Raw genomic sequence first — 11,099 nt, 5'->3', positions numbered from 1 at the left:
ATATGACATGTAGTAAGGACTGGCACCTACTTGGATCCAAAGCGAGCGTGCAGTGCAGGGGGTGGACATACACATAAAGGACTGGCCCTGGCCTGGGGCGAGAGCACTAACAGAGGTGTATAACAATGATGAGCCAACTACATGAATATATGCATGCCATAATGATTCAATAATTCTAACCAACATAATAAATTTACTTGAACTTACCTGCGCATCCCGTAGGATCATTTTGGCATTTCACAACAGTGCAACATTTCTTATAACATTATTTAATCATGGCATGATATGCCTAAATCAATTCAAAAGCATTTGAGGAAATTATAAAGTTTACACACACACACACACACACACACACACACACACTATAAAAAGAAAAAGACCCATTCACCTGAAGTCTGTGCTAAAACTCCCTAGCATGAATATGGAGGTGTCATAAATGATTAACGCCTAAAATAATTATCAAATCATGTCTCAGAATTCTTATCCATAGAACATGTAACTTATATAAAACACATCCCCAAGGACGTTCTAAAATAATTTGAAACCCATTGACCAAAAGTCAACCATCGGTCAAAGGTCGACGGTAAGGTCCACAACCCTACGTAACTCGATCCGGAAGATCCGCATCTTAGATTTCCGATCCATAACTTCCCAAGAGTTTCAATAAGCTTCTAGAACAACATCCTAAAGTTTTGGAACGATCCGACAGTCAAATCTCCGCCAATTGCTAAAATTAAGTGGTGGTCAACGTTTTATATTACAAGCTTACAAATCCAATTCGGGAAGATTCGTACGTCAGATTCCCAATCCGTAAGTTTCTAATGTCCTTAAATATTACATACTATAACATATTAAAGTTTGGTGACGATCCAATGGTCGGGTCGTCGAATCATATAATAATCGAATTTCGAAAACGGAGGGCGGATTCGGGTCTAGCACGTCAAGGAACCTGAGGACGGACCTCAAGTTCCTCCCAACATCGCTTCACACGCTGCCATGAGCCACCACAAAGTGCAGCCACCTGCCGTTCGTGCCAGCCACCTACACACGTTCACGCACACCCATGTGCCCTCGAGTACGTATGTACTTGTCTTCCTCGCGAGAACCTGTGCTTTGCAGGTTTTTGGTCCAACTTCCAAAGCTCCTAATAAGCTCATTTCTACACCAAAATCAATGATACAAAAATCTACATGAGGCTAGGAATGTAGAGAATATGTCTATACCCACTGGAATCCCAATCATAGTTGGTGTTGGTCGGGATAATGATTTGAAAGTGGTTGGATGACCACGGTTTTCGTATCCTAGAAAACTAGAAAATTTCCCTTCGATGTTCATGCGCTCCCAGCTTCACCAAAGCGACACTTCAAGGTTAAATATGACTAGATCAAGCTATAACAAAGAAAATTGGAGTAGTTTCGAAGATTACCTCACCTAGGACGACAGAAAAATACTCGGAGAGCTTTGAGTCCAAGTTTATGGTTTGAATGCCTACACAAGGTGCTTGTACATAGTACTGCACTCGTGATGGGTTGGAGACAAGGATGATGGTGGTCGTGATATACGGCATCGGAGATTGCCATAGCCGCTTCTATGCAGTAAGTGCTATAGCAAGTGAGAGAGGTAGGAGGTCCGCGTGAGAGGTGAGGGAGTTCGATCCCACTTGAATTTGAGCTTTGGGAAGGATGACAAGTAGTGACAACTTGGTGGCGGCTCAGTGAAGCTCGCCAAGGTATAGTGGTGATGGCAGGTCTCTGTCTTTACAGAGGCAGGGAAAACGTGAAATTTCTGAATGCCCTTTACGATTGTAATTCTGTAAAATTTCCATCGCAACTCCAAATTCGATTCCGTTTCTTCCTACATGTTTGTATCGTCTAATACTACACAAATTCGTTAAAAGAATGTTTCATATGTCCCACTATATGCTGGTCAACTAAGGTCAACGTCCTTGCCTCTAAAGGCATTTTCATCGATTCACTCATTTAAAATTTATAAAAACATAAAATTAGGGACGGGTTGTCATAATCTACCCACCTTAAAAAAATTTCGTCCCCGAAATTTGAAATCATTTGTTATACCAAAATATACTCAAGATAGAAAAAACTATATAAAGAAGAAATCAAGCAAGAGCGGTTGTATAAAAGAGAATGTGATTCCATCGCCATCGGAGTACAATGATTCCTTTTTCATGCCTCCAAACTCCAACTTTCCTTCTCGTTCAGTATAATACTATAATACAATACTTTTATAAAACAGAAAGTCAAAATAGGTATACAATAACATACGCCAAAATACGTGTATATTAGCATAAGATTTAGAATAGTTGTACTGAATAGAAAAACTTCACCTACACACTTGTAGCTTCACGTACTCCAAGAATAAGTGTTTAGTATCTTTGGGTCATGCCTAAACAATAAATAATAAATAACTAAAAAAAAATACTAACGTAAACGGACCTAAATGTCCACTTGCTTAATGAGTTCAACAAATAAGTTCTCGATATTATGGTCTGTAACCCGTGATACCAACAACTCTCTATTGTCACGTTAAACAAACAAATAATTCCCGACGGTGCAATATTACCATCTTGCCCCTCCTTGGGAAATACACATATATCGTTTGATTAGCCCCTCGACCGTTCTCACGTATTACCCTCTCGGGTAATAATGTCAATAGCACACAAATTGCTACCTTAAAATCTTGACCATTCAAATACCTAATCGCAATACTCACCTGTCAATCATGTGTTATGCATAAAATCTCCATACTACGTCTCAATAATGTCATACACAAAAAAAACCAAAATTGTAACCGTAGTTACATGCAACTGAAAAATAAAGATATTTGTTTGTTATAACCATGCTAATTATAGAACGGACAAAATACAACACATCCACTCAGGTCTGAGTATTTCTTTCAAACTGGTCGTTAGCCTGAGGGTAAAAATATGATACTGGACAAAACCTTAGTACTCATAACCTTCAAAAAGGTTTAGCAAGACTTGGAAATGAAACCCGTGTCATAGGGGATACAGTAGTGGCACACACACACACACACACAACACACACACACACACACACACACACACACACACACACACACCATATAGCTGAACAATGCAATTCACAATGCTATAGTGAGCATATGCATATTGAATTTCTCTCGAATTTAAAGAAAAAATTATGTCGAGAAGACTAAAAGAACACTCAAGAATCTGAGGGTCAAAACAAGTCTATCAAATCTAGAGTACAAGATAACGGGATTGAATGCATAACATCTCACTACAACCGTAGTTTCCGAAATATTCAATCACCAACGGTAACAATTCGTTCAGCAGAGTACTTGTTGGGTGATTGAAGAATAATCATCACAACTAAAATTTCAATGTTCGAGCGATTCCCTTAGACGGTCTATCTGCTTCAAAATTAATACGAAATGCAGTAAGGTAGACATGTATTCAAGGTTGACTGAAATGCCTTCTGGCACGAAGGGGTGAATATGGAATCACAGTCAGAGTAGATATTGATCGAAACAACATAAAATCCGATAAATTCAAGAATGAGTAATTTTACCAAGTGATCAAGAATGTAGTCTTTCTAGACTAATGGAAAGTAAGCTAGCTTGTCAAGTCAATCAATAATCATCCAAAACAGCACCATAATCTAGACATGTGCAAGATACCTCGTACCTGGAGTCTATGGTGATATTTCCCCAATTGCATTTGGATACAAAAACTGATCATAATCACTCAAACAATTTCTTGATGATTTGTAAGTAACGTCAAACCGATGCTTGTGGATTCCAACTAAAATGGAATAGGATGGGTTGAAAGTATTTCAAGGAAACTTAATGTCTTTTTGCACAATTGAGATAATACACAATAGTGCAATCATAGATGTTGGTTTAGTTCTTCCATTACCGCTATCAGAAGTTTAGCTCATTCCAAAAGGAGATGTATGTGAGAAGTTTAAGATTAATAAAGGTCCTGGACATGTTTCTCTACCGAGATATAACATTCAGTTTCCAAATGAAAATGACAACTGTTGACTTTAGGTCATATATGACGGTTCATTTTGAACGGTTCTGCACGTTGAGGAAATATAAGCGATACTCTTCCATGCTGCCTTTACACAACCGAAACATCCAGAGAATACGTCATCATGGATTTCCAAATGATCAATGTCATCGAAATGTGTAAAGCAAAGGTAAGGTGAGACAATAGTTCGGTTGTTCAGAAACTTTAATCATATCCAACATCAGAATTAAACTAACTTTCCTCTGTGGATAAGTGAGGAAAAACACTATAGCCGAAAACTCGCTAACCAATTGTTGATAACTTGACAAAACCAGGAATATCTTGTATCTCACAACACTTTGTGAGAATTTCAACCTTTTCCACTAAAACCTTTTGGAAAAAGGAATGAAAATCGTTTACTGAGATCATGTCTCCCAAGAAAAGTTCCAATTTAATCAAAGTAGATAGTTGAGAGCTTTGGTATAAAACTAGCTGTCAGGTGTTTAGAGAATTGCTCTCGTTACTAAGGTAGGAGAGAAAGTCATCAGTAAAATCGCATCAAACTCAACAAGATCCGGGAGAAAACTCTGAATTCCAAGTTTGTCGGAGTGGCCATCAACTTGAAACAAGGGTTAATGGTTTTTAATTGTCACCCGACTAAATGGCTAAAATCTAGGTACGATCCTAAGGTTTGGCCCTTCGCCTTCGTAGATAGGTTCAAGGTTCCCTAGATATGGTGTTTAGTCCCTGGTTGGGTAAATTCCTAATTGGTAAATTTGGTAACTAAGCTTCTCTTAATGACGTAGGAGTTGTTCAAAAAGACATAAGGAAAATTGGTGTAGTATGAGAAAGTAGATTGATGGTGTACTTCACTTCACCATTTGGTTATTTCCCAAGTAAAATTTTGAGAAATGACGCCAAAGGTATACGTTCTTGAAACATACTATACTACTAACCAACTCTACAACACGAACTAAAAGGTCTTCACAGATTTCTCGATACTCAAATCACCCTAACAGTGAGAAATTATCTCATACTTTGATTCTACTGTTTACCTGTGGAAGTGATCGAGAGGTGGCTAATTGAAGAGGTTTTGATTACCCAAATGGGTAATATCGTTAACAACCATGCATTTACAGTCCTAATACAAAGCTTGCTCCTAAATTTCTTCAGCTCAGGTAGTCACTGTTAATCGATCTATTAGTTGTGACACTAATTAATGCACATATGATATTTTGATATTGTTTGCTAGCCTGAAATTGTGAACCGGCGTTTTGGCATAAGGGTATCACTCCCAGATACTAACATGTGTCTGGTATCAAAATCATACCGCCTGAATAATGGTTGACAATTCAGGAATATCAAATAGTGTTGTCAATTAATAACGCCACCATAGGCTGATTACAGGTTACAGCCTGCTTGGGTAGATGGTTTTAGATGAAAGGTAGGGAACTGGTTCTATGAGGTGGTTTCATTAATTCTAGGGAAAATACTTACTACTTCGAGAATTTCTACTAACCGTAGCTAGAACAACTCGTACCTTGATGCCTATACTCATCGAAATGACGAGTACAACACCAAAAGAAATCTTGGGAACTAGTATTGGCTGGAACGCCCTAAGGTCGGAAAAAGAATTTTCTAATAATCTACTTTAGGACGGACTTAAACGGAAGTTGATCTTCCTCCTAAAGATCCGGAATGATCACTAGTGCATTTGGAAAGATTAGTGCTATCAGGGACCAAAAGTGACTGTCCCCCTGATGTTCTTACGTCAAGTGCTATCACTAGTGGGTAGTATTGCTTGCATCACGCGTGTGATGAACGCAATACTACCCAAACTTATGCTTTGATACAAAATTGACACATCCCAACCCAGAAAGTCCACTAGGACTCCGAATCGAGCTGTGTTGACCGACATCTGAAAGGTGATGAAGCCATAAAGTGTAGTGATGTGGAAAATGTGAATAAATTTAAACCTAAGAGTGCCTAAATATAAGAGTGAGCTGTCAGCGAGAATAAACCCAATTCACACGTGATGGTAGAGCATAAGTATAGTACAGTCAATCCAGCCACATCACAATATCGCAATAGTAATATAAGTGAAATCAGGTGCTTAACGCTTATTACTTAATTTAACAATTAGTCATAAATCAAATGTGACGCCTTTTTTTGCCTAGTGATAAATTGATAATAAGGGAGAGTCAAAGGAGGTATGTGTTCGTTTGTTAGAAGAGGTTCTGGAATGACTTAATATATTCAAAGCGACATTGTATTTATGTATTTTCAAAGTGACATTATTGTATTTATGTATGACAAATAAAAGAGAGTTTAAAACACAAAATTTAAGAAACAAAAGTTGCAACCAATTCCTCAACTCTACAAAAACTTGAAGATAAAATAAAGACACATGTTTTTTTTTTTTGGAACAAACAATATTATCTATACTAACAGGATGAGGGAGTGAATTAAACCTCATAATGGGTTAGCAATAATGTGGTTCAAATTTGTATTTGGTGAGAATTGAACCTAAGACTTCTCACTTACAAGTAAAGAGGAATATCACTATACCGTAGTACTAAGTAACAATTAAGGCACATGTTATGGTCCAAGTAGATTTGGGCGCAAGTAACCAACAATTGAAGTGAACTAGGCTATAGTCCAAGATAAGGCTTTGGCCCAAAAGAAGCTTTACCATAACCCATCATCAAAAAGCCCAAAGCAGCCTAATAACGATCATTTTCAAGTACAACTAAGCCCATTACCTATTTTCTGATGGTCTTTAAATTTTGTGTTGTTGCTTCCGTTATTAAATTGGTGGCTGTTGATCTGCATTATTTTTCTTTCTTTTGTTATTTAATATTAGTCCATTCCTTTGAGAATTCCTAATTTTTCCCACACATGTATTATGGACCATATTATCTCTACTAATTAATGAAATCCTCTTTGTCAACCAAATGAGTGTGAAAGGACAAATTAATCTTCTATCACACAAAAAAAAAAAATGATGGACAATAATGTAATTTCACATGTCCAAATTTTACTATTTTTTTATTGAAGCCTTACCTACAGGTGATGTTAAAATACCTCCAATATTTAAATTTAAAAAAAAAACCAAAAACAAAAACCTCCCACTCCCCCATGTTCTCTCTCTCTCCCTCTCTCATTCTCATTTTCTAAAAAAATGTGTTTATACACACAAAATGTGTAGGCAAATGCTAGTATAATGGTATACAATCGTTCATACATGTATTTGTGTTAATTTTTTTTTAGGAAGAAAGAAGATTAAATTAAAGAGAAACTTCGGTGACACCCAATGCCTCGAGAATAATACAAGAGTGCCTTTTTTTTGTTTGGGGAGGAACACACCTATCCCAAATATATAAATTGGTATAATTATGCTCAAGGGAAGTGATAACATCCACCATGAAGTTTGCTTCCTTGTAGAAATGGTTCCATTCTACCAGTTTGAACGATGAGGCAAGCCATTTAATGTCCTATATGATGGACTTAATTATCCACAGTAATGCACACTTTCCAAAAATTGCATCAATGACAACCTTTGAGTCCCCTTTCCACCATAATTTTCCTAATTTGACGTTATTTGGCCAAAGCCAAAGTATCCGGGAGAGCCTGAGCTTCTGCCATGGTGATAATGATTGGTCCAAGATCTCGAGCACGCCCTTAATGATTTTTTATTTTAAAACCCATCACAGCAGAAGTGTCCTCCACCGACCCATCAAAATTGAGCTTTTAAAAGCCTTCTGTAGGCATTTTCCATCTAATGGTGTTGATTAGTCTTGCTTGGTTTCTGTTTCAAATTAGCCTTTAGGAAATCTTTACCAATTATAGCCGTTGTCATCTGACAACAAGTTGGATAAGGTTTAATCTGTTTTAAAAAAAAAATTATTTCTATCATTTCACATTGGTCAACAAAGAATTAGGATTTTTCTAAGGTCAGAAAGATCATTTTATCTAAAGCTGACATCCCCATTAACCAATCATTGATATTGGTAATGGGAGGGGGGGGGGGGCGCGATGGACACAAAGCTTCCAAACTTTTTAAGCATGATTAGAGTAAACAAAACGGTGTAGTTGATCATTCTCTACAATATTGCATAAAGGGCAAAGAGTTTGGTCATTATGATGATACTTATTTAATCTCTTGTACGTAGACAATCTATTTCTTATAAGCAACCAAGCAAATAATTTAACTTTATGTGGAATACAAAGTTTTCACACTTTCTTGAGTAAATCTTTGAAAAGTTTACTGTGAGCATCATCAATTTGAATCCAAGTAGCTAATTTAACTAATAAATTTCCATTAAGAGATGGTCCCAGATAAACTCATCCTCCATATCATTTAAAGGGATAAAGATGGCAAAAATTTTATTAGGCATCAATGGAAGGATTAACTCATTGTTCTGTATTTTCTCTACCATCACATCACTAACTTTCAGATTTTAATTTAAAGAGTTTATTAATTGATCTTGAATAAGAGTGGACAATGGGAAAGGAAAAATTTAGCTATGGGACCAAAACAATATGTTTTTACCATTTCCAACAATCCATCTCATTCCATTTTTAAGGATAGGTTTACTAGCCTTTAACATGACTCCAACATTCATGATAGAAGATAGCGTGGAGACCATCAGGACTAGGAGCTTTTAAGCTCCCAATAGCTTTCACAGCCTCAAAAATTTTAGCCTCAGTTACACGCCTTATGAGCAAATTGTTGTTCTACTGAGATACAAGATTTACAACACTTATGAATTCATACATCTTATTATCTCTATGACTTTGAATGGTACTGGTGAGCCTTTGTTTAAACTTTTGAATAAATAGATCCTCTATACGTTTACCTTTTTTTACCACCAGTTACCATTATCATCTTTAATTCTTATGATTTCATTTCTTCTTTTCCTTATAGTGGTTCAGGTATGGAAGTACCTAGTATTTCTATCCCCAAGCTGCAACCAATTAGCCTTAATTCTTTGAGCCCAGAGAATTTCGTCATCCATGTACAAAGCAACAAGGGAATCATTTAATTTCCTTTCTTTCTCCAACCAATCATTCCTATTAGGATTCTTCATATAGTCTTGAACAGTTGCCAGTTCACTTAGGAGCTCTTTTATCTTCTTTGTCACATTACCGAAGATATTTTTACTCCATGCTTTCGCTTTGAATTTAAAAGAATTAGCACAAACTCTGAACATATCGTTTGAAATTCTAATTTTTGTTCTTCATTTGCTATGTCTAGAATTCTAGTGTTGGTAGTTGAATTAGATCTAAATAATCTACTCATATTGCTCAAAATGTAGGTTTTCAAAATGTAGAAATCTTACTGGCTTTACCTTCATCGCGTATTCGCTAAACTCCTTCTCTGCTCATGATGACTTGACTAGAAGACTTTAATTTTCTACAATATGGGTTATTATTACCACTAGTTCCACCCCATTTGGTATCAGAGCTAAGTGAGTGGCAATTGAGTTATCATCTTTATAATCACTACATTTGTTCATCCTTCAGTTTTCATTTACAGTTTATCTTATTTGTTAACCTTCTAAGTAGGATTGTTTACTCCGAACCCAAAAAATAAGGCGTGTTCCGAACAATAAGTCCATAGGATTGGTATGAGTGGATCACATGAGTAGAGAGGGAGTTTAGCAAATACACAAGGAAGGTAAAAGCTAGTAAGAATTTTGTATTTTGAAAACCTACATTTTGAGCAATATGAGTAGATTATTTAGATCTAATTCAATTGCCAGCACTAGCTCCAGATCCAGTTTAAGTAGAATTCTGGACATAGTAAATGAAGAACAAAAATTAGAATTTCAAACGGATCACAGTGTCGACTTTGAAGATTGGAATATCCCCAAGATTTCTAGTAAAAACATTTGCAAAAAGAAATGGTCAGTAGCCTCTTTTAGAAGTGAACACCATGTCAAAACAGTTGAAAAAGCTTATGCTCTTAGTCAAGAACATGAAACTTGTCAATTATTCACACGAGAACAAATCAGAACTCATAGAAAAGATGGTTACAAATACATTCACATAGGTTTAGTCCAAATAGCAGTCAAGCCATTAAGAAGAAGAGACCTCAATACCTCTATTTTGTTATGTCTCCGAGATGCAAGATTCAATAACTTTAGTGATAACATTCTTGGAATGATTAAGTCAAGTCTTTACAACGGACCAATTCATTTTGATTGTTTCCTAGATCTCACAATAAGTCTTTCAGACCCCCACATGTAGAAAGCACTCACACCAAACATAAAAACTTTTGAGTACCAAGTCCTTGAAGGAGTCCAACCATTAGCTTTAATTTTTAGAGTCTACTATAACATCACAGGAACAAACATGAATTTCCAAGCATTAGTTAAAAGTCCTAGGCACCATACGTTCCTAATCTAAACTAATCAAGAAAACGCCAACATCAAAATACCCAAAACCATTAGGTGGTCAGATATCAGTTAGTATCCAATATAGTTTAGTCAACCCAGACAACATAGAACAATATTTTGACGGAACGGTTAAAATCAACTTTGACCGTCCAGCCAGAAAATCTAGTGTCCACTTACACGAGTTTACCCAGTTACACAAATCTTTAGTCACTTGTAGGAATTCTTTTTCTGGATCCATATCAGCCGATATGGTCGGTCAAGAACAAGATTTAATCAATTCCTTGTCAATAAAAAATTAGAGGCAGTAGAAACCAGCTCAGCAGTCACCTAACAAGAATTAATCAATGACTCACCCAAAGTTAATAGAAACAACCTCTTAGGTGACTCACCCAAAATATTAGCCCAATATTGAAAATCAAGGAGAATAAATCTCTCAAATAGAATACGATTTCGAAGCAAGTCAAATCAACCACTAATTACTCTTGTTGGGGCCCTCAGGGAAACAACTTCTACCATCTAGATGCGCAGAGAAGCGTTCATTCCCGACTCGGCTCATAAGTCAGTGTGCATTCGAGGTTGGGTCCACACTCCGACGAGCACTTAGGACATTCCAAGAGAAGCGTTCACATGAGGTTAGGCCCACAAGGAGATCATTTTGTGAGGTACCGGAGTAGTCAGCAGCATGA

Source organism: the organism of the source record quoted next, unplaced genomic scaffold (genome assembly GCF_019419815.1).
Source record: "Pyrus x bretschneideri cultivar Hongxiangsu unplaced genomic scaffold, Pyrus_bretschneideri_v1 Contig16, whole genome shotgun sequence".
Classification (NCBI taxonomy): Eukaryota; Viridiplantae; Streptophyta; class Magnoliopsida; order Rosales; family Rosaceae; genus Pyrus; species Pyrus x bretschneideri.
The sequence above is the reverse complement of the archived record's forward strand: the minus strand, read 5'-3'. Positions refer to the sequence as shown.